Genomic DNA, 25,208 nt, shown 5'->3' with positions numbered 1-25,208 from the left:
CCTTGGACCAGCCAGTCTTTTAGCAAGACCAACCTCACAGGACAAAATGGGGAGGGAGAGAACTAGGTATCCCACCTTGAGCTCCTTGAAGGAAAGGTGCAACATAGATACAATAAATAAGTAAAATGTTCGTCAACCATTCCCCTCCTAGCTACATAGATCAAGACATCATTCCATCTCTCCATCCAAGGTAATATTGAGGCTAGGAAGTGAGCAATAGCCCTGACGGAGCTGGCCTGGGGAAAGGAGAAAGGTCTGCTTATGGAAAGTAACTGTGGCGCTTACCAGGCAACGGTCAGCGGGACAGAATGAGAGGCAAGGAAAGGTTATGTTGGGATCCACCTCTGAATTACCTGATGCAATTTGCTAGGAAGGCCACTGGGTGGCAGCACATTACAAGAGACCAAAGCGAAATTACTTGAGACATGAAAAGAGGGTGCCGCGATTGTTTGCAAGGGCAAAAGCCCACCTGCAGTTTAGCTGAGCTCTTTACTTTGGGACCTGTGAGCTTACTGCCAGGACGGGAAAAACACGAGTGAATAACACAGCATCAGTGTGCTCCTGTGCGTGTACAGAGTGCATCCCCCCACCCCTGAACAACCTATCCATATACAGTGGTACCTCGGGTTACAAACACTTCGTGTTACAAACACTTCGGGTTACAAACTCCGCTAACCCGGAAGTAGTACCTCGGATTGAGAACTTTGCCCCAGGATGAGAACGGAAATCGTGTCCCAGCGGTGTGGCGGCAGCAGGAGGCCCCATTAGCGAAAGTGTGCCTCAGGTTAAGAACGGTTTCGGGTTAAGAACGGACCACCGGAACGAATTAAGTTCATAGCCTGAGATACCGCTGTACAATCTGGCAGGTGCTGGGAATGTCTCAGTGGGCATGAGGCCCAGACATTAAGCTGAAGAGGAGGAGGAATTAACATTGTGCTCTCTCTATGGCACTGTGGCATTTTTCCGTTTCTGAGGGCCCAAATTGAAACACAGTCCTAGGGAGGGGTGCATGTGTACATCTGCTGTGAACTGCCAAAGCAAGATCTGGGTGATCAGATGCGATAAAAGGGGTGCAGGGCAGGTGTTCTCCCCTTTAACACCTGTGTAACACGGCTGGCGCTGTGGGTTAAACCACAGAGCCTAGGACTTGCCGATCAGAAGGTTGGCGGTTCGAATCCCCGCGACGGGGTGAGCTCCCGTTGCTTGGTCCCAGCTCCTGCCAACCTAGCAGTTCAAAAGCACGTCAAAGTGCAAGTAGATAAATAGGTACCGCTCTGGTGGGAAGGTAAACGGCATTTCCGTGCACTGCTCAGAAGCAGCTTAGTCATGCTGGCCACCTGACCCGGAAGCTGTACGCCGGCTCCCTCGGCCAATAAAGCAAGATGAGTGCCACAACCCCAGTCGGCCACGACTGAACCTAATGGTCAGGGGTCCCTTTACCTTTACCTTTAAAAGCAGGTGTAGGCTTTCCCTAGCTTTCCAGTAGTGTCATGTAGAGGGTAACCCAAAAGAGGTCTTCTCCTCCTTTCTGTGGCTAATGAATGAGTTGATAATGAGACTTTCAGGTTTCATTATTGATTGTGACAGATTAGCATCCAGGAAGTGGGGCTGGGCTGGCAGGGATAAGCAGAGGTTGGATAGCTCTTTTCTTTTATTCAATGGGGTTCCTTCTTCATCTTAAAGGTAAAGGGACCCCTGACAGTTAAGTCCAGTCATGGACGACTCTGGGATTGCGGTGGTCATCTTGCTTTACTGGCTGAGGGAGCTGGTGTTTGTCCGCAGACAGCTTCCGGGTCATGTGGCCAGCATGACTAAACCACTTCTGGCAAACCAGAGCAGCGCACGGAAACGCCATTTACCTTCCCACCTATTTATCTACTTGCACTTTGACGTGCTTTTGAACTGCTAGGTTGGCAGGAGCAGGGACCGAACAATGGGAGCTCACCCCGTCACAGGGATTCAAACCAGAGATCTTCTGATCGGCAAGTCCTAGGCTCTTCGATAAAGGTAAAGGACCACTGAACGGTTAAGTCCAGTCAAAGGCAACCATGGGTTGCAGTGCTCATCTTGTTTTCAGGCTGAGGGAGCTGGTGTTTATCCGCAGAGAGCTGTCCAGGTCATGTGGCCAGCATGACTAAACTGCTTCTGGCGCAACAGAACACCGTGACAGAAACCAGAGTGCATGGAAACGCTGTTTACCTTCCCGCCACAGTGGTATCTGTTTATCTACTTGCACTGGTGTGCTTTCAAACTGCTAGGCTGGCAGGAGCTGGGACAGAGCAACGGGAACTCATCCCGTTGCGGGGATTCGAACCGCCGGCCTTCTGATTGGCAAGCCCAAGAGGCTTAGTGGTTTAGACCACAGCGCCACCCGCAGCTCCTTTGCAAGATTGTTAGCATTTCTAATTAAACGGGGGGGGGGGGGGGCTCAAACTGCTGGGCTCGATCTCATCAGCCGGAGCTGGCATGGCCAATGAAGTGGATAATGAGTGTGGCAGTCCAGCAACAATGGGAGGGTAACTGGCTCCCCAATCCTAAATTAAATACTAAATGTTGAATTTCAGCTGGCTGAATATATTCCTTTAAAGTTCAACGTGTCTTGCAATAAGCCAAATCTTCATAGTCAGAGGTTGCTAGCATCAGTGAGATGTGCGGCTTACACCCAGGAAACTGCATAGGACTGCAGCCCTGCAGATAATAATCACAGTGGGTGTTGGGCTATGTACAGGAGGCCGCCAATATGGTGCCCTCCTGGTGCTGCTGGGCTACAGTTCCCATCAGCCCTGATCACTGGCACTGAAGGCAGCTGGAGTTCAACATCTAGATGGCACTTCTCTTCCAGATGTGGGTAATCAACACAGCTACCTGGATTTTCGGATTTGGGGTGCCTGCCTAGCACTGGGAGCTGTCAGGATGAGCTCCTGAAATTCAAAAACGCACCACTATGCCACCAACTGTGACATGGCACATTTCCCCCACCAAAGGTTTGAATTAATAAAAATGTTATTTTCCAAAATAATAAAACTTTTAATGACAATAACTGGGTACAAGTCTGTAGTTATACACATCTCCACACAAAAAAACTTTAATTTGTGGTATCATTTCAAGCATATTCTTAATACATTAATGGTTAATATAGCCTCTCCACAGACTAATTTAAGTTTTCCTAGAGCACAGGGGCCTCTAAATTCTATGTCACCCAGTGATGCTAAACGTGCTGACAATTTCGATTGTTTTGTGTTTTTCATTTTTTCCGATCTTTAAATTCAAGTCCTCCCCACTTCCACATCATTTGCATTATTTAAAAAAAAAATTAAATCCTCCTGGTGTGAATTTCTCCTAATATCCACATTTTTGTTCTGCCTAACATAACACATTTCTGCAAAACAGCTTACTTAAAAAATGCATTTTTGTATGTCATTTTCACATGAACACAAACACACACTTCATTTTTCTATGCATTTATTGAATAGCAAACTCTGAATTTTGAAGGCGAACTATATTTTGGTTCACGTTTTTGTTTCAGCAAGTATGAATCTGTGGCTTTTTCCTTTAAATGAGAACTGAACCCAATTCCTCCCCCATCCCCACTGGCAGCAGAGGATGACTGTGACTAAAAAAAACAACAAGCAAGGGAGCCTAAGTTAGAGCAGTCACAATGTGCTTGGAGCAGGGCTGCTATTTAGAGCAGTGGAAATGGAGGCTGCTAGGAAGAGTTCATAGGGGCTTGTCAGCATGGAACGGAAAGGTAAACAGGCCTCAGAGATGCATAGGGACGTGGGGGGACTGCAATGCTTTGAGCCAAAATGCAGAGACCATTGAAACCCAGTGGCAGTTTTTATCCCACAGTTGGGACCACAGTCCCATTAGGATGGAAACTTCCCCCCAAAGCACAGGATCATGCCAAAGGGACTGGCAAATCCTGCATATTATTCTGCTTTTTGAGAGTGATCACCCTGCCAGCATTTGCAGAATGATGTCCACTAAGAGTACGACTGGCGCCAACGCTACAATCATTTCGGAGCCAGGTCAGATCTTATTTAATTAACCAGGCATTTTCATATTAAAGCTGTTCTTCAGTCTGATCCACTTGTTTTTCATAGAGCGGGGTGGGGACCGTTTGACCCCCCCCCCCGAGGTTGCTAGGCAACAACTCCCATTATTCCTTAAGACTGGCGATGGTTGGTTGGGGCTGAGGCAAGTTGTTAGTCCCAACAACACCTGGAGGGCCACAGGTGCCCCACTGCTGGTGTAGATGGGAGGATGGCTAAAATCTGTTCGAAAAATAAAATTATAAATACTCCTCAGCCCCGATGCCCTGGGATTCAGCTCCACGCTGCCTCTATAAACATGGAGGCTGCATTTAACCATCATGGCCAAGAGCCGCCAGTAGCCTTTTCCTTCATGAATTTGCCCAACCCCCTTTAAAGCCACATAGGCCAGTGGCCATCGCCGCTTCTTGAATTCTACCAATCGGGGATGAGGAAGCTGTGGCCTCCGAGGCGTTGGCTGGACTTCAACTCCCATCAGCCCCAGCAAGCAGGGCCAATGGCAATGGATTGTGGGAGATGTGCAGACCGGCATAAGTTACCCCGACCCCAAATGATGCATTTTGCGAAGAAGTGTTTCTGTGTGGTGAAATAGTCCTGAATCTGTGGCCAAACCATGCTTCTGGGCGACCTTGAGCCCTAAGAATAAAGAGAGAGAAAAGCATATCCCCAACCCACTTAATCCAGAGTTTGCATAATAAAACCTCTTTCTTTCCCTGCACACACACACAATCCTTTACATCTGTTCTCCTCAGTGCTTTATTTCTGGGGGGACAAAAGGGTATGCATACCACTAAAATTTTTGTGAATCTTTGTACTTTTGTCCATTTGCTGTATTTATTTTTCCCGATTTGAACTATCAAATGGTGATTTTCTTGAGTCAAAATGAGAGTACCCCTAAATTTTATTTTTTTTAAAAAAAGGCACTGGTTCTCCTCAAGAAGCTGACTTGAGTGTCATGAAAGGGCAGAAAATTGTTCTGTTTATTTAATTTTATTGTTGATTTTTTTTTTACTGCCAGAGATGCCGCCAAAATGACTTGGCTGGCCTTGAGTACTAGGCACCTTGACTTTGTAGGTGGCGTAGTTCGGTTTTTCCGCCTCAGGCGGCGAAATGTCTTGGACGACTCTTATACCTTGCCATCTTGCAGTCCCATCTTTCCCACCCCACACTCCTGGTTTTATGCCTGGCTGCATTTCCCCTCCAGCTTCCCCCACAGAGAGAGAGCGCTTCTCCCACCCTGCCATAGACTTGCAGCCACTAACAAAACAGGCTGTCACAAACACCTTCTCCAGTCGCCCCATTCCTAGTTACTCACTGCCCTCTCTCTAACCCCAGTCGCATCTGCACTGTTATACCTCTTTTAACAATCATGGCTGCCCCCCAAAGGATTCTGGGAACAGTCATCTGTTAAGGCTGCTGAGAGCTGCTAGGCCACACTATTCCCCTCAAAGAGCTACTATTATTAGCATTCCCCGGGAAGAGGGATTGATGGCTATGCCACTCTAGAAATGGTAGCTCTTTGAGAGAAAAAGTAGTCTTCTTATAGCTCTCAGCATGCTTAACAATCTATAGTTCCCAGGATTCCTTGGGGGAAGCCATAACGGCTAAAAGTGGCACCATAGCGCTTTAAATGGCGAGATCCAGATGTGGTCTGATTGTGTTTCATATCCTGCTAGAGTCCCCAGCGCAGCTCCAGTTCTCCCTCCCAAAATCAGTCTGCAAAAAAATGACAATCCTTCCAATCATGTCGAGAACAATTTTTAATTTGGCCAGCCAATAATAATAATAATTTATTTATACCCCGCCCATCTGGCTGAGTTTCCCCAGCCACTCTGGGCGGCTTCCAATTGAGTGTTAAAAACAATACAGCATTAAATATTAAAAACTTCCCTAAACACGGCTGCCTTCAGATGTCTTTTAAAGATAAGATAGCTACTTATTTCCTTCACATCTGAAGGGAGGGTGTTCCACAGGGCGGGCGCCACTACCAAGAAGGCCCTCGGAAGAAGAATTTGTGTGAAGCTAGGAAAAGATGGTTTCCTTTGGCCAAGGCTGGGCTTAGCAGGCAGAGGTCCCTATTATTATTATTATTATTATTATTATTATTATTATTATTATTATCATTTTGTGCCCGGAGTGGGGAGGGGGTCACATTTGGAAATCGCATTACCTGTCATGGGTACCACAAAATTTCACAGAAGAAAAAGTGCCAATGCAAATATAAAATAGGCAAGGCTCCTATACCCCTTTCCCCCACAAAAATCCAGAAGGCAAAACCAAAAACCAAAATAGGCAACTGTCCAAGAGAAGGGCAGGAGGCCTTGATGGGCTCTAAAGATGTCTGAGGATGACACGTTGCGAACGCCATCAGCAGAGCCAGTGGTTATGAGTGAAGGCAGGGAGAAGATGAGGCCGCCTGGCTTTCAGAGCTGGTTGAAGGGAAGATGGTGCTGGAAGATGCTGCCTTAGAGCTGTCATCAGAGTTGGGGAGGGAAGACTCCAAAGAGGACTGTGTCTGTGCACCACCCTCCCTTCCATCCTCTGTACCAGTGGGGGACACATTTGGCACTGGTACAAGGGTTGGGAGAGAGGGGGGCGAGAGTTCTGCACACTCCCTTCCTTGTGCAGTGGGCGGCAAGAGATGTCCGTCCGAGTGTAATGATCTGTAGGGGGTTTATAAAAAGAGAAGAGTTGAGTACGGTTACCAAAGTCTGGGCTGCAAGAGAGTAGCTGCAAGGGCAAAACAGAAGAGGCAGAAAATGGAAAGCACTCTTCAAATGCCAACAATCCCGTGACCCTCCAAACGTTGTTGGACTACAACTCCCATGTCCCTAATGGTTGGCCATGCTGGCTGGGGCTGATGGGAGTCCAACAGCATGTGGGGACTTCCATAGCTCTAGTTACTGGTAGGTAGCCGTGTTGGTCTGCCATAGTCGAAACAAACAAACAAACAAATTCCTTCCAGTAGCACCTTAGAGACCAACTAAGTTTATTGGTATGAGCTTTTGTGTGCATGCATCTGAAGAAGGTATCTGAAGAAATGTGCATGCACACGAAAGCTCATACCAATAAACTTAGTTGGTTTCTAAGGTGCTACTGGAAATAATTTTTTTTTGTTTTGAGCATGTGGAGGGTCCATTATAATAATAATAATAATAATAATAATAATAATAATAATAATAATAATAATATTACTACCGGCCCTTCACCCTAAGGTCCCAGGGCAGGTTACAACCAATAAAACACAATCTTAAAAGAGTTCAAAACAATTTACAATCACAGAAATAAGGTGGGTCCTAAATATCTAAAGCCAGGTTAAAGAGGTGTGTCTTCAGCATTTGTTGAAAAGTTGTGCAGTGGAGAAGCCAGGCACACCTCTTTGGGGAGGTTTGCCACAGAGAAGGCTCTCTCCCAGGTTGCTGGCGCCACCCCGAGTTTCTGAGGGTGGTGGGACAACCAAGGGAGACCCCTCTATCGATCTTAACACCTTAGGGGGGTCTGTATTGGGAGTTGGTCTTTCAGGTACCGTATTTTTCACTCTATAAGACGCAGCAGACCACAAGACGCACCTAGTTTTTGGAGGAGGAAAACAAGAAAAAACATATTCTGAATCTCAGAAGCCAGAACAGCAAGAGGGATCGCTGCACAGTGAAAGCAGCAATCCCTCTTGCTGTTCTGGCTTCTGGGATAGCTGTGCAGCCTGCATTCGCTCCATAAGACGCACACACATTCCCCCTTACTTTTTAGGAGGGAAAAAGTGAGTCTTATAGAGCAAAAAATACGGTATTAGGGGCCAGCTCTGGCTTACAGTATTGGACCTAGGACTGGAGAGGCCCGGATTCAAATCCTCACTCAGGCGTGAGGGTCACTGGCTGACCAGGGTCAAGCCGCTTCTGGACTTCATCTGAACCACTCATTCAGATGACCACCACACACGTGCTACCTAACCTCGCAGTGTCCTTCTATTAGAAAGACGGCTGGGTTTTCTCCACCGAAGGCCTTCACCAAAGGTCAGCAAAGCGTGATGAACTTGGCACAGATGTAATATTGGAAACGCTGAGGGGGAAACCGCAAGGTTTCTGTATGAGGTCGGATCGTTTCGCCACAGAGGCGTTTAAATTTGGCTCTGAGGGCCAACTTTGTTATTCCAAGAGGATTCTCGGGGCGAAGGAGATGGACCAGGCGGGGAATGAGAGGAGAATAAGTGTTTGGGAGGTCTTCAGCCAAAACCCTCCTTGATCCAAAATCTCCTGAAGGGCTCACACCGCAATTCAAATCTTAAAGGGTGTGTGTACGAGAGAGCGAGAGAGAGTGTGCAGTTATGCAAAACTGTCTCTATCTCTAGATCTCTGTGTAACCTGGCACTTGGCTGCGAGCACCAGGTGTTTCCTTTAGGGCTACTAAGAGCCTATCAGGCGAGGCTTTTGTTTTTTTATTTTTATTTTTTAAAAAACCAGTTTGGAAGATAACTGAAGCACCATCTACCTTCAAGGTGGAGGAACTGAAAGGATGTTTGTGAGTTATAAATTTGGCAAGAAGAAAGAGAAAGCAGCTCTGCGATTCTGCTTTATTTTTTAATATCGTGCGCTAGGAGTGCTGCTGCAGTCGCCACTTTGGGCTGGAAGCTCTGTTTGCCTATATATTGATTATTATGCTTCTTGTGTGTGGTGCTGCAACACAGGTCACAGCTTCTTAAAAGAACATTATTGTTATTATTAGTGCTACTTTTCTAGAGAAAGAGGTGCCAGAACTCACCATGAACACCTCCCTTGTTCTCTTATGATGGCAATGGAGCTCACCTGAGAGGTGCTGGAGCTGAGTTCTGCTGAGTCCTGATTATTATTATTATTATTAATTAGATTTATATACCACCGTTCATGATAAGACCCCACGGCGGTTCACAGAATAATCAGGGCAGGTTCACACAATAAAATCACAACAAAATAACCAAAGCTAATGAACATTTAAAAATAAACCACACAAATTAGTAAAGGATCCTAAAAAAGTCAGATTAAGAACAACATGCTTAAGCCAATTCATATTGGCCCATAAAACCAAAAAGGAGGCTAAAATAACTTAGCATAAAAACAAAGAGCTTTGCCCATATTAACAGCTTTGCGGTTTTTGTTTTTTAAAAAGATATTAGTGGCTCTCGAAGTTTAAGAGCTGTTTCTGGGTGGGATTCAGTCACATGCCGGCAATCTCAGGCTGTGCAATTATAGTTGTTAGGGAGTCTTGCTCAGTAAACCTAATACCCCAAAAGATTGGTTTTGCAATAAGCAAAGGGATGGGAAGATGCACTGGAAAAGGTGAGATAACACTTTGACCTTGCTGCAAATAAATCAGAATGGCATCCCCTGCAAAAAACACACACAACCAGGTTGTCTAGAAGCAGCCTAAGACAGAAGGAACAGACCAGATTTCTGTAGTTCATGGTACTGTAGGAAAGAGGTTGATGCTGGTACTGTATATGGGATTTTCTTGCGAGGGAGGGGGAGCGTGTCTCTCTTGCAGAAGATATTGCGTGGCTTTCCTCACAGCCATATGCAGAAAAACTTTGTCTTTCTGCCAGATGGGGAACAGGATTCCAGCCTTGCTGGGACTTTGCCAAAAGGGACCAGGATATAAAAACTCAAAACATCCCATTTTTAAACAGAAAAAGGATGTGGGGGGGGGGGAGCACCAGGATTTTACAAAGCAGGTCTTCCTGCAACCATAAGAATTTCCTGTAAAGTCATGCTCCAGTCCAAGAAATTCACTGTATTTATTATATTTAAAATGAGTCATCCCCCCCTCCCTCCGGTTCTACCATGTAACAGCTTACAGGTTAAAACCCAATTAAAACAAATTAAAATTGATTAATTGTAGGAGTTGAAGGCTGCAGTCAAATACACACTTAATCTAGGAATAAGTTGGCTGAATTCAACAGGACTCTGAGTAAACATGCATAGGATTGTGCTGTACGTATTTAATGACAGTGCAATCTGCGATTTATCTACTCAGAAGCAAGTTCCATCGAGTTCAGTGGGACTTACCCCCAGGTTAAGTGGCTATAGGATCCCAGTGGCTTATTTTCCACATATTCCCGATTTCACAGAAAGGACAAATTGCTTCCTTTTAAAGAGGTTTCCTGCCATCTGCAGTTTTTAATAAGCACCGCTGTAAAACAATTTTAGGAGGAAAAACAGAACAAAAAAATCTGCCTTCTGGTTAATTGGGGGCAAGCCTTTGGTCGATAAACATGTTTTGCATTGATAACACCAGTGAAATCAGCCAACCACATGTCACAGCCCTAGTTGTAATGCACTTTGCTGTTCAAGAAATACGACAACAAATACGCTTACCTCCCGCAATCACAGGGAAGTTACGTGCTCTCCCAAAGAGACAGGCTTAAGTCCAGAACTCTGCTGGGAGGCAAGATAGCCCCAACTCGAAATCATCTCTGGCCTTGCGAAGATGAAGATGCTGCAAATCCTATTTGGGAACTGATTGGCTCTCACGATTTAGGAAATCCTTTCTGAGCTATTCAGCTTAGAGGTGCAGCACCGAAATAAATTCTTGCACTCCCAACCCTCTGCCTATAATGCAAAGGCAAAGGCTGCATTGGCTAGCATGTAAATTCGAGGTTTGGTTTGAAAAAAAACAACAACCACTTTCCGTCCCGCATTAGAAACGGTCGCGCATGTACACAAATAGATCCGAAGGCTTGCCTCTAGTGAGCTTGCGGCAGAGGTGAGATTTGAAATGAGGTCTCCTCAGCTCGGTCTCAGCTGCTATGCTGCACCGCATCGCTGTGGCTATTCACAGGCGCATGTATGAAAATGCTTTGCAAGCATAATAGCTCTATGCACACGGGTCCCAAGTCTTGGATTGCCTACACCAAGGGTAGCCAAAGTCGTTGATGGACTCCAACTCCCATCAGCACCAGCCAGCATGGACAATGGGCATGGAGGACAGACTCTGAAGCAGAGCTTAATCTCAAGGTTGTGGGTTTGAGCCTCACCTTGGGCAAAAGATTTCTGTACTGCAGGGGGTTGGACTGGATGATCCTGAGGGTCCCTTCCAACTCCACAGTTCCATGATTGTTGCCCATCACTTGCTCTCTGTCCCTCTTATCTGAAGATTTGCTGCTGTTATTATTACTTTTACCCCATGATCCTCCGAGGAGGTCAGGGTGCATACATGCTTCTTCCACCACCATCCCTTTTCATAGCTGTCAACTTTTCCCTTTTCTTGCAAGGAATCCTATTCAGAATAAGGGAATTTCCCTTTAAAAAAAGGGAAACGTCCCTTTTGTTGCATTTAATCCTCACAACAACCCTGTGAGGGAGGTCGGGCTGAGAGACAGGGTCAGGCCCAAGGCTACCTAGCAAGCGTGACGGCCAAGTGGGGGTCAAACCCGGATCTCCCTGGTCCTAATCCAAACGCTCTGCCCACTAGACCACACTGCCCAGGAGTTGAGCTGGGGGTCTTCTGCATGCATGGCATGTACCCTGCAACTGAGCTAGGAACCCTGTGCTCATGGCATGGATCTGCACTGGCATTCACCCTGTACATGGGACCCTCTGGGTCCAGCCCCACAGCCGAAATGGGTCGGGAATTAGATGCAAGCCAGTGGCAGCAATTGGTTGGAGCTTTTAAGTTTGGGCAGGCCGAGGGGAAAGGAGGTTTATAAAATTTTGCATAGCATGGAGGACGGACAGAACAGGGAGAGCCAAGGTGGCGCCTTCGAGATGCTGCAGGGCTCCAGTTTGTGAGGAAGGAGGGGTGCCCAAGAGAGCGTTTACTGAGGTTGCCAAACATACATACTTCAGTACAGGGGAAGCAGGCAGAAGGTCTAAACCAGAGTTTCCCAAACTTGGGCCCCCAGCTGTTTTGGGACTACAAATCCCATCATCCCTAACCACTGGTCCTGATAGCTAGGGATGATGGGAGTTGTATTCCCAAAACAGCTGGTGGCCCAAGTTTGGGAAACCCTAAACAGAATGCAAAATAAGGCCAAGCACTGAGGCGCTACGACTGAACTAATCCTAGCCTATTCACTACATTTGCCCAAGTTCGGTATCCTAGAACTGCAGAATCGGAAGGGACCACGGAGCTCATCTGGTCAACCCTTTGCAATGCAGGTTTCAGGCATGGGTCCCGCCCAGCCCTACCTAGAGATACCAGGATTGAACCTGAGGCCTTCAGCATGCAAGGCAGATAGATGTGCTTTTTGGGCAGTTGGGAGATACCCTACTTCTGGATTTCTTACAAACGCACCCTTTCAACTCTCTGATTCAGAGGTTAGCGACAAGATGGAAGACTTTGGCTGGCTGGCTGCTTCTCTCTCTGTCTCTCAATTTCTCTCTCTCTCTCTCTCTCTCTCTCTCTCTCTCTCTCGCATGCACAACCATCTTTGAAGATGGGGAAGATAGCGATGTGCTAACCTGCCCTTCCTCCACGCTCTGCGGCTCCCCACAGCTTATTTTTAGCAATGCACACAAGGTGTAAGCAAAGTGTGTGTGTGTGTATTTGTGTGTTGCAAACACAGGTTGTGCAGCAGGGCCCTGAGCAATTGTTTTTTGTCTCCTTCCCCCAACCTCAACCACAGAGCACCATTTGCCTAAACACACATGCTTGGCTTGCCAGGGGCAGAACAGACCTGACCTCCAAGGGCTGTGAGGAGCAACAGGAACAGAAAGACAGGGGTGGGTGGGATGGATGACAACCCTTCCCCACTGCATTTCACAGAATTGTAGAGTTGGAAGGGACCCTGAGATTCATCTAGTCCAAGCCCCTGCAATGCAGGAATATGACGCTGTCCCACAGGGGAGTCGAACCTGCAACCATGGCGTTATCAGCAGCATGCTCTAACCAATGGAGCTATCCCCTCTACCTCTCCCACAAGCCACACAACCCCAATGATTGGGGGGGAATATATGAGCATGCCTCCCCTGGTTCTACTGCAAGTTTAACAGCCACAGGGGTGAAAAGGGTGGCTCCAATCAAAATGGAAGCTCCCCAACATCAGTTCAAAGTGAAAAAAAGAAAGTCAGGAGGCCCAGTCACAGGACTTCAGCATCTCCTCTGCGTCAGACCCCAGAAGCTAGTTTGCTCCGCCGATTTCAAATCAATACAGACTGATGCACACAATGTGGATTTGTACAAGACTTGCCATCATTGTGTTCCAAGCCAGCCCTCCAGTTTGAAGTTATTGCCAGATATTGTATTTGCTAGAATCTAGGACAGGCACGCGGGTGGCGCTGTGGGTCAAACCACAGAGCCTAGGACTTGCCGATCAGAAGGTCGGCAGTTCAAATCCCTGCGACGGGGTGAGCTCCCGTTCCTCGGTCCCTGCTGCTGCCAACCTAGCAGTTCGAAAGCACATCAAAGTGCAAGTAGATAAATAGGTACCGCTCCAGCGGGAAGGTAAACAGTGTTTCCATGCGCTGCTCTGGTTCACAAGAAGCGGCTTAGTCATGCTGGCCACATGACCCGGAAGCTGTACGCCGGCTCCCTTGGCCAATAAAGCGAGATGAGTGCTGCAACCCCAGAGTCGGTCACAACTGGACCTAATGGTCAGGGGTCCCTTTACCTTTACCTTAGGACAGGCATAGGCACACTCGGCCCTCCAGACATTTTGGGACTACAACTCTCATCATCCCTAGCTAACAGGACCAGTGGTCAGGGACCAGTGTTGTAGGAGATGCTAAGGATGCAGGTGAGAGAGAGCAGGAAGAGACAGGAAAGGTTGGACAGAGATGGAGACACTAGGCAAATACAGATGAGGGATGGGGAGGGCATTGCCCTTCACATGTTGCTGGACTCCAACTCCCATTAGCCCCAGCCAGCATGATGGGAATTGTAGTCCAAGAACAAGTTCTCCGCTAATGAAAGCGTAATGCTGGTGGTCCACAAAAGAGGTTTAAAGACTGTCTCAAGGCAAATCTAAAAAAAAAAGTAGTATAAACACTGACAACTGGGAAACACTGGCCTGCGAGTGCTCCAGTTGGAGAACAGCCAACACCAAAGGTGTCGTGGGCTTTGTAGACACTCGAACTCAGGACACAAGGGAGAAACGTGCTAAGAGGAAGGAATGCTTGGCAAATCCACACCGTGATCAACTCCTGCCCGGAAACTAATGTCCCCACTGTGGAAGGATGTGTGGATCCAGAATTGGCCTCCAGTCACTTACGGACTCATGTTGGTCTCTTTCCCACCCCTGCTCCCAGTCAACGGAGACATGCAACACAACACTGGGAGGTTGTATGACGTGGAGCGGCCTGCACTCAAAAGGAAGGGAAAGGATAAAATGGTACAAGGCAGGGATTAGTCGGAGATACAGGGCCTAAAGAGATGGAGCCAGGTGTGGGAAACAACGGGCCCTCCAGCTGTGGCTGAACTACAACTCCCATAATTCCTGGCCTTACCTGCTGGGGTTGATGGGAGATTCAAAACGAAAAAACAAAACTTCTTATTTCGATCAAAGCAGCAATACTGGAGAAGGGGGTATTTAGCTCTTCCATCCACCCACCCCACAATTTTCCTGAAATGAATTACACTCCTAAACCTGGTATTAGCCTTGCTTGGGGTAATTAATACAGAACACACACACAAATAGTTTAATTATACAGGAACCTGTATCATTCTTACATCATTTCCCTCTGTGAGGATCATGGAGGGGAGTGATTCAGAGCAGGAAAACTGAATGGGGGGGGGGCAGATGCTTTTTAAAAAGTAAAACAAAGTGGGGGAAAGAGATTCAGGATTTTTTTTATTTAAATCAGATTTTTTAAAATTTAAATCAGGTTTTTAAAATAAAATGCTTTCTAAAGATAGTTATCTATTTAAGTTACATTATAGTCCAAAGGCTATTCATCAGGAAATAAAGATTTGGTTTAAGTTTTTCATATGTGCTAAAACTCAGTCTAGGTTTTGTTGTTGTTTTTTAAACAAGTTTAACCACATCAGTTAACAAACATGGATTCGTATGCTAAAATGTTATTGTTTAGTTAAATAAATTGTTTAAATTGTTATTAAGGAAATGATTATTCTTCTCCTTCCAATAAAGTACAGCAGAAAAGTTGTCCAAATATAAACAGTTAACTTATTAAACCTAACCATAATTTCATAATTATCTATGTTTTTCTAATAGTATAACCAAATCAGTAATTTTTGATGTAACTGTAAAAACTACTCTGAAAATTTATTATTCCAAAAATGAAACCTTCATCTGGTTGGAAATATTAAGATTATACCAGCAAGAATGAATCATTCTGTAAAAAAATGATTTAAATTAAGTCTTACTGACTAGTGATTTAAATCGATTTGATTAAAATCAAATCCACCCAGTCCCCATCCCAGTCTTAAATTATACCCACCTATTTTGGGGGAGAGAAATGGAACTGATTATTTGGGGATGGAAAGGGGAAAGAGCACGAGAGTTTTGAAGCTAGAAGAAGAAGAGTTTGGATTTGATATCCCGCTTTATCACTACCCGAAGGAGTCTCAAAGCGGCTAACAACCTCCTTTCCCTTCCTCCCCCACAACAAACACTCTGTGAGGTGAGTGAGGCTGAGAGACTTCAGAGAAGTGTGACTAGCCCAAGGTCACCCAGTAGCTGCATGTGGAGGAGTGGAGATGCGAACCCGGTTCCCCAGATTACAAGTCCACCGCTCTTAACCACTACACCACACTGGCTAGATGGCGACTTAAGGACTGATGCTGCATCAGGACCAAGGCAGCCTGCCTGCCTGCTGCTATTCTCTGCTCCCTCACCTATGTACCACAAAAACCCTACAGGCATTCAGCACTCTCCCCTTGCAAGGAAACCGACTTTGAACTTCCTAGCTCTTGAGGAAGTGGAGTACTCAGCACAACGATTGCTGGATGTTAAGTGATGATTTTCTGTGCCTCTCTCTCTCTTTTTAATGTGGCTCGGCAATTTACCATGTTGAAGAAACAGGTTTCTAAATGAGTCGTCTCTCTTGCTATAGAGCAAGCTGCGTGAGAAATATCTGGCAGAACTATCCCAACCAGAATTTGGCAAACCTGTGTGCATTTCTCCAGCAATCAGAGAACACACTGTGTTTTGGGATCCATCTAGTTGCTTAGTGGTCCATCCAGATATGTCTCCGAGACTTATGCTTTTTAAAGCTTCCAAACTCTGCAGAGTCTAGTAAATTCTTAGATCTCCTACATCAGGAAGGAAACAGGGGGTGGGGTGTCCTTTTAGGTAAATTTATGTGAACATTATTTTTCAGCTGCCGGAATCTATACTGCTGTTTTATTTTGTTAACTGCCCTGCGTATTCAATTGATTTATTTTTTTTGTACTGCTGACAATGAAATGATCTAGCTTTCTTTTGAATTGTGTTTTCATGCTATGTCAGCTACCTTGTAAGCCCAGAAGATGGACTGAAAATAAGTCCACCGAGCCATCAAATATTACATCTATATCCCAGCCTTCCTTCAACAAGCTCAGGGAGCGGGGTATACGTGGCTCTCCCCACCAATTCCATCTTCACAACAACCCTGTGAGGTGAACTAGGTTGAAAGTTTGCGATTGGCTCAAAATCGCACAACAGACATCACAGCAGAGTAGGTCTGGTGCCTTCAGCGGTAATTTAGCAACTGACACTTTTCACAGGGTAAAGAGAAGAGTATTGGGGAAAATGATACCTGATAGGTTTTGGTACATCAGTCTGCCGTCGGAGACACAGGAGCAAGGCCAGAGGCGAAAGGTGGCAACGTTAGCCATCATCTATGGCTCAGGTCCTAGACAGGGGGCAATCATCACTGCAGCTCCCAATCTTTACATCACAGTTCAAGGGAGTCACAAGGAAAGGCAACAATTCGAATGCAGAGCAGGGTTTCCCAAACTTGGGTCTCCAGCTGTTTTTGGACTACAACTCCCATCATCCCTAGCTTGCAGGACCAGTGGTTAGGGATGATAGGAATTGTAGTCCCAAAACTGCTGGAGGACCACCACCACCCCAATACTGAGGAGCTGCTTATTACACCAACACCATAAAAGGAAACATACACCTCAAGCACACGTCTTCTCCCACAGAATCCGGGGACTGCAGTGCTACATTTCCCAGAAACCCCAGCAAACAACAGTTCCCAGAATTCTTTGGGGTGGGTACGTGGGAAGTTAAATGGGCAACAGATGTGCTCTAAATGTCTGGTGTGCAAGGAGAAGGATCTAGTCCACGGTTTCCCAAACTGGGGTCTCCAGTTGCTTTTTGAACTACAACTCCCATTATCCCTGACTAGCAGGACCAGTCGTTGGGGATGCTAGGAATTGTAGTCCAAAAAACAAATAAATGTTTTGAGTACATTTGTGCAAATAATATATTGTGCTTGCATGGGAGGCAGACAATAGAGTCCTGTGGCATAAGTGTCCAGACACTACAGCATGCTTCTGGTGCTTGAGAAGCTCCCATTCCAGGACTTATTTGCAGCTGTGCAAGCGGCAAGACATGCACAGAGCTGCTCTGTGCTTCAGCATTTGCCAGAGCAAAGGGAAAAGTTGGAGCCAGAGTGGAAGGGGAAGCCCACTCGCTGGCAAAGCTCCTTCACCCACTAGTAATGGCAAGGTCAAGGTTAATGCCCACAGAGCTCAAATGGCAGAGAGCAAAAGCACTGGTGCAGTTCTATTCTGAAACTAAGCTCAGTGAGAAAGACTCTTGCCTGAATTCCTGGAGAACTGCTGCCAGTGAATGTATTGGTCATATACTGAGTTAGGTGGACCAATCATGGTCTGAATGAGTACAGTGGTACCTCAGGTTACATATGCTTCAGGTTACCTACGCTTCAGGTTGACTAAGCCACTTCTGGTGAACCAGAGCAGCGCACGGAAATGCCGTTTACCTTCCCGCCGGAATGGTACCTATTTATCTACTTGCACTTTGATGTGCTTTTGAACTGCTAGGTTGGCAGGAGCAGGGACCGAGCAACAAGAGCTCAGCCCATCGCGGGGATTCAAACCGCCAACCTTCTGATCAGCAAATCCTAGGCTCTGTGGTTTAACCCACAGCACCACCCGCATTTCAATATAGTCGTACCTCGGGTTACATACGCTTCAGGTTACAGACTCCGCTAACCCAGAAATAGTACCTCGGGTTAAAAACTTTGCTTCAGGATGAGAACAGAAATCGGGCTCCGGCGGCGCGGTAGCAGCGGGAAGCCCCATTAGCTAAAGTGGTGCTTCAGGTTAAGAACAGTTTCAGGTTAAGTACGGACCTCCGGAACGAATTAAGTACTTAACCCGAGGTACCACTGTATAAGGCAATTTCTTATGCTCCTGTACAGTAGGACAGGGCTGGACAGCCACACCCCAAAGCCCAAAACTGGAGTGGATTATGCCTGACCATTTGAAAATAAAAATGTGACTTCCAGTTTTCACCCAGCAACCTGGCTTTGGGGAGCCTTTTGCAGAATTCGGAATTCCATGTTCAGTATCAGTCGTCGGGGATGCTAGGAACTGCAATCCAAAACAACAACTGGAGAGAGACCCAAGTTTGGGAAACCCTGATTTAAAGACTGTGCAAGCTTTCCCTGGCAGTGAGCCCCACTGGGGTAATAAGGTGCTGCTGCAAAGGTGCAACCCTAGGGCCCCTTTTTAAAAAGTTTTTTATTAACAATTTCAATATAACAAAATATCAAAACAAATTGGAAAATTAATAAACGCTCTAACAAAAAATATATTGAAACATATCATATTCATTATTTCCCCTTTTTTCACCTCCCCATCAAACCCTCCCTCTCCCCCCCCCCAGACTTCCCTCAGCTCCTCTCTGATTTCTTAACACGTTATTATTCTCTGCATACTGTAAAACTGTATAAATCCTTGTATTATCTGTCTGCTATGTTAATCATCGCTAAATTTGTGTATGCTTATTCAAAACCTGCCAAGGAGTCCAATTCCTTTGGTTGTCTTGACTGACCCTAGAGCACCTTTTCAATTAGGGAAGGAAGTTTCCTCGAGCACAGCAACAGGTTTTACTTCAGAGAAGGCAGAGAGATAACTGAAGGCACCGCGGAGGGGACGCCCCCCACCCAACGTCCTGGGCAAGAGGGGGAAGCAGCCAGTCCAAGCCCCCCACCCGCAAAGCCCCCCCACCCCACTCCTCCAGCTCCTCTTACCCTTCCTGCCTCCTCCAGCCTTTGGCGGAGCTGCTCCCGCAGGGCAGCCAGGCTGCGAGGCTCAGCCCTTTAAAGTCCGCTTCCCCGCCCGCCCCGAGCTCCTCTGCCCTCTTACCCCACCCCGGGGTGGCGGGATGGGGTGTGGCGGGAAGCCGTGTCCTGCAGGGCTTCCTGTTGGGGGGGAAGTGAGCTCAGAAACCCACTGATGAAAGGCTCCCGCTTCAGCTGGTAAACAGGAAACAGCAGCTGGGGAGGGGGGAGCCAAGAGGGGGTGAAGGGCAGGGCGGGTTAAGCTGTGCCCTCACAAGGGCAGGGGGGGTGGAGAGGCCCAGGGGTGCCTCTGCCTGTAAATTCCAGGCTCCAATTTATTTTATTTTATTTTATTTTATTATTTTTATTTTTATTTTAAACATGGTGTTTTAATGCTGTCACTCACCCCTGGGATTTTGGGTAGGCAATGAATAATGACAATGGATATGGAGGCATGCTATTTATTTTGGGGTAGCAGAGGCCATAGCAGAAGTCATACACAAGACAGAATGAAATGACATGGCATGGTTGAAATAGTAATCATTAAAAGCCAGGCATTCCAAAGAATGTTAACTTAGGGTCACCACAGACATTTCTCCTTGAAAAGGCGAAAACACTCTGATAAGGTTGGTTTATGGAAAGTGGTTTTGTTGGATGTTATGTTGGAGAGGACGAAGTGACTAATGTTTATATATAGCAGATTGATGAAGAACCAGAAGTTCTTTAATTTCTGTGTTTTATATTTTCTATTCTCTCTTTTAAGTTCTTTTCTATCTCCTTCTTCGTATCGTTTCTCTTTTTCTCTTTGTCCTCCTTTTTCTTTCCCCCCATTTCTCTGTGTTTTAATTCTATTTAATGTTGGACCAAAAATGTATTCAATATTAAATTTTGTATCTCTCTTTATAAACTCTAATAAAATGTATTCAGAAAAAGGTGAAAGACTTTGCTTTTGCAGAGGGGTAGGGACACCTGTCCTCTAACCAAAAACTAATCTAATACCCAATTGATCTTCCAAATGGGAAATTTAAATCTTTGAACAAGGCTACTCTTACGTCCTTGCAGTTTGGGCAAACCAGAGGGGTAAATTTTCAGGCGCATTGCGTGTGGTTTGAGACCATTCTCCCCCTTCCCTCTTTGTGTATGTTACTTTTTAAAGTAGAAAAAAAACCTGCCTGATAACTAATTGGGAATTAGCATGTACACTGATGTGTTCAAAGTGTGTGTACATAATGCAAGTGACATGCAGATGAACACAAAGATGTGTTAGTTTAAACCAGGCTTCTCCAACTTCCAAGAGACTGTGATCTGTTGTTGTTTAGTCGTTTAGTTGTGTCCGACTCTTCGTGACCCCATGGACCAGAGCACGCCAGGCACTCCTGTCTTCCACTGCCTCCCGCAGTTTGGTCAAACTCATGCTTGTAGCTTCGAGAACACTGTCCAACCATCTCGTCCTCTGTCGTCCCCTTCTCCTTGTGCCCTCCATCTTTCCCAACATCAGGGTCTTTTCCAGGAGTCTTCTCTTCTTTTGAGGTGGCCAAAGTACTGGAGTCTCAGCTTCAGGATCTGTCCTTCCTGTGAGCACTCAGGGCTGATTTCCTTCAGAATGAAGAGGTTTGCTCTTCTTGCAGTCCATGGGACTCTCAAGAGTCTCCTCCAACACCATAATTCAAAAGCATCAATTCTTTGGTGATCAGCCTTCTTTATGGTCCAGCTCTCACTTCCATACATCACTACTGGGAAAACCATAGCTTTAACTATACGGACCTTTGATGGCAAGGTTATGTCTCTGCTTTTTAAGATGCTGGACTGTGATCTACTCCCACTGTAATAAAAAAAAAACTGGCGGTAATCTACCCACTGGATTGACCAAAGTTGTTGAGCTTTTTCTGGGAAATCTAAGTTGTAAGTTGTTGAGCTTTTTTGGGGTGGGTGGGAGGGGTCCCGCAATCTGCCGAAGGCATCCGCCGATCTACCAGTAGATTGCGATCTTCCTGTTGGCCATCCCTGGTTTAAACAATTTAATTCAACTTAAAACACTCAAGATTGGTTTCAAGCCACCTATAGGCACACAGCAAAGGATGTGTTGTCTTCACCCTGGAGTAGCGGGGGCCATATATCTCAGTGGCAGAGCATGTGATTTGCATGGAGAATGTCCCGGGTTCAAATCCCTGGCCTCTCCAGGGAGGGTTAGCAGTGACCCCTGCCTGAAACATGGAAAGACGCTGCCTATCGAGAATGCTGATCTGAATGGACCAATGCTGTGACTCTGATTGAGGTTTCTTCTTGTGTTCCCATGCTTGCTAACAGCTGATGCGATGGGGGAAGAGCTACAGCCCAGTTCTAGAGCGGGTCTCAGAAGATCCCAGGTTCAGTCCTTGCCATCTCCAGCTGGGGCTGAAAGCGTCCCTTCTGAAATCATGGGAGATCCACTGTATGTAATCACAACCACTTCTAGTTGTTTTTAATCTGTGCGCTGCTGTGTGCTTTGTCTTGGGAACCCTTGGGTGTTTTCTAATGAAGAGTCATATCCCAGAGCACATTAAAACACATAGCTCCCCCCCCCCAGCATCATGGGAACTGTAGTTTGTTAAGGGTATAGGGAATTGTGGTCGTGTGAAGGGTAATCCACAGCTCCCATGATTCTTTGCAGGAGCTGGGTGCTTTAAACTTAGGACATGGGTGTGACCAGAGATAAAAAAAACTTCCATCCATTTTCTCTACACCGTTAATTATTTTACACACTTACGCATGATTTTATGCAACTCTAGCTTATCGTCAATTTTAATTATTTCTGAAGGTTTTTAATTGTTGTTGGAAACTTGTTTTATTATTTTGTAATTCGCCTTGAGGTCTTGCCCCCCCTTCAATCAAGCAGTATATAAATTTTATAGGGTGGGGCAGGGGTAGGCAACCTAAGGCCCGGGCGCAAGATGCGGCCCAATCGTCTTCTAAATCCGGCCTGCGGATGGTCCGGGAATCAGCGTGTTTTTAGATGAGTAGAATGTGTCCTTTTATTTAAAATGCATCTCTGGGTTATTTGTGGGGCCTGCCTGGTGTTTTTACATGAGTAGAATGTGTGCTTTTATTTAAAATGCATATCTGGGTTATTTGTGGGGCATAGAAATTCATATTTTTTTTCCAAAACATAGTCCGGCCCACCACATGGTCTGAGGGATGGTGGACTGCCCCCCTCCTGAAAAAGGTTGCTGACCCCTGAGGTGGTGATTCCTTCCCCGCTTATTTTGATATATTTTTTCTAAATTCGAACGCCCTAGTCCTCTGCTCCAATTCTCAAGAGAGTGCTCACAGAGGGCACATTCCTCCCACAACCCTTTGCAGCATCTCCCAAGTTGGCGGCACCTTTTGGGAACCGGTGCCCAGTCCCCGCTTCAACCGCACCTTGGCGCATACTCAAAAACACATGCACAAAGTGGTCCCCCACCCTTGGCCAACTGCCTCCAACCACTTCCTGCTTGCAGGTGCTCCAATCTCAGGAGGGTGTGGTGTTTTGTGGTTCTCACATCTTGCTGTTGGGAGGACGGGGCGGGGTGGGGGGTCTGCGAATAAACAGGAACTAAGAATAGACCCAGCCATGAGAAGAAAGGCATCGCAAACAGTACCAAATTACCTTCCGAAGAAAATAGGACCCGACGTTACTCTGAGCACAGACTGAGAGCCCAGGATTTGGAATTGCCGATGTCATTGCCAGTTTCCCAGTTCCCCCTTCCACCTTTTTAAGGAATGCAGGATTTCTGACTGGACATCTTGCGAGTTGTATTAAATAAGCTTTGTCCCAGGTTGAAATTCAGCAGGTACAATTTTCCCTCCAGCATGGATGAGCAAGGGATGTGAACAGCTTCACTTATTGAACTTCTGGTTGTTGTGTGACTGCTGAAGCCTAATAGATTACATCCTTATACAGTGGTACCTCTGGTTACATACGCTTCAGGTTACATACGCTTCAGGTTACACACTCTGCTAACCCAGAAATAGTGCTTCAGGTTAAGAACTTTGTTTCAGGATGAGAACAGAAATTGTGCTCCGGTGGCGCGGCAGCAGCAGGAGGCCCCATTAGCTAAAGTGGTGCTTCAGGTTAAGAACAGTTTCAGGTTAAGTACAGACCTCCGGAACGAATTAAGTACTTAACTTGAGGTACCACTGTAGAAAAAGAAGAATGGGGATTGGATGGGAGGAGATGTACCCCTCCTTTTATCCCACTCCTGCCTGCATAACATCTTATACAGATTTCCTTGCTTGCCTCGTGGTCTGCATCACAATGTTGTCATTTTTGTAAACCGCTTTGGGGTTCTTTATTTGTACGTAGCATACAAATCTTGTGAAATGAATGAATGATGCAATTTCCCCCATTCCCCTGGAAGCAGCAGGTATTCTGCACTTTAAGACAACTCAGAAATTTCAGTCGTTTACTGCTCCTTGCAGAGTTACTCTTCCCAGCAACCTTTAACAAACAGTGCTCAGAATTCTTTGACTGGGGCGTGAATGTACTTCAAACGTGCTTTAAAGATGGTGCATGCCAGCTGTGTTAAAAATAATTGCTACAAATCTTGCAAACTGCCTGATTAATTGGGGCACCCTTTTTTAAAGTTGCCCAAAACATTTTAAAATTTATTACTGTAGCTGATCATTGACCAAAAAAAAATCCCCTTAAAGTTATCACCTATTTTGTCAAGGCTTATTTAATTGAGGTCATGTCACAGCCTACGACTGATTACCCGAGGGCACAAAAATGGTGTATTTGTAAGATGGCTCTTCTGACCTAATGGCTGTTGCAACGCAAGCACAGAGCGTTTGAAAAGCAAATAAATGTTTCTATAAAAAACGTTTTTCTCACTTGGAAAATTTAACCAGCTAACTAGTCTAGTAACTTCTTAATCAACTAAAACTCACACGACTCACTGATAAAGATGTCTTTAATCAAGCAACTGTCCTAGAAAGTGTGTGACACCCACCCCCCAAACTCTTTTGCAATATTCTCAAGATGAAGGCTCGCAATAATACCTATAGGTTTTGTGTACCAGCTGCTGTTCCAAGTAACGTACTCCTTACACCCATTTAGCATCAAAACTTTAGTGTCCAAAATCAAAGCAGCAATTGAGGTTGGCGCCAGGGATAGGCATTACTGAGCAGCAGCAAAGGCGTATACAGCTGCAAGTGGCCAACCCTTGGAACTTCCTGTCCTGCTGCTTCTCTTCTGTGTTGTCACTTCCTGCCTACCTGCCCTCTCTAATCATGCACTGACAAGATTGAGATGGATGGGCATCATCTACTTGCCTTGGGTGGTTCCATGGCCCAGACTTAGAGGTAGAGGGCAGCAGGGTTGGGCACGAGTACGAGGTGAGGGCCCACTGAGGGCATCGTGCCCAATGGCTGCCCCAAAGCTTGGAGCTGGCACTGGTACCAATGGGGTGTTATGGATATCTCTTCTCACATTGAAGCTCTTGTTTGTGTCTTCACAGTGAGCTAAACAGGCAGTTGTGTTACTGTAGAGTTGCGATTGTCGCCTCTGTGAAACCTAGAAACAAACACCCCTGCAGCCAGGGTACAAACTTAAATTTGCACGATTCAGTTGTCTGTACAGTGGTACCTCAGGTTACATACGCTTCAGGTTACATACGCTTCAGGTTACAGACTCCGCTAACCCAGAAATAGTGCTTCAGGTTAAGAACTTTGCTTCAGGATGAGCACAGAAATCGTGCTGTGGTGGCGCAGCAGCAGCAGGAGGCCCCATTAGCTAAAGTGGTGCTTCAGGTTGAGAACAATTTCAGGTTAAGAACGGACCTCCGGAATGAATTAAGTACTTAACCCGAGGTACCACTGTATTTGCTTTTCCTAATTCAGTCAAAGCTTCTCTGGGCTTCATCCAATGCTAGTCGTTTTCAGAGCAGACCTGTTGAAATTAATGGACACAACTGACTTAGGCCTATCAATTTCGGTAACGGGACAACTGAGTTGATTACAACCCAACGAATTGGAA

General features: G+C 46.1%; 1 protein-coding gene across 1 annotated transcript in view; it reads right to left on the bottom strand.

The window, feature by feature from the left end:
* The window catches only part of LOC310747988 (paired box protein Pax-6-like), a gene marked incomplete at its 3' end in the record, with an annotated part of 131,241 nt that overhangs the window by 35,276 nt on the left and 70,757 nt on the right, over window positions 1–25,208 (bottom strand). The gene's annotated exons all lie outside the window — the stretch shown is intronic.

Source organism: Podarcis filfolensis, assembly GCF_964270895.1.
Source record: "Podarcis filfolensis genome assembly, chromosome: 13".
Classification (NCBI taxonomy): domain Eukaryota; kingdom Metazoa; phylum Chordata; class Lepidosauria; order Squamata; family Lacertidae; genus Podarcis; species Podarcis filfolensis.
This window is presented reverse-complemented; position numbering and strand designations above follow the sequence as displayed.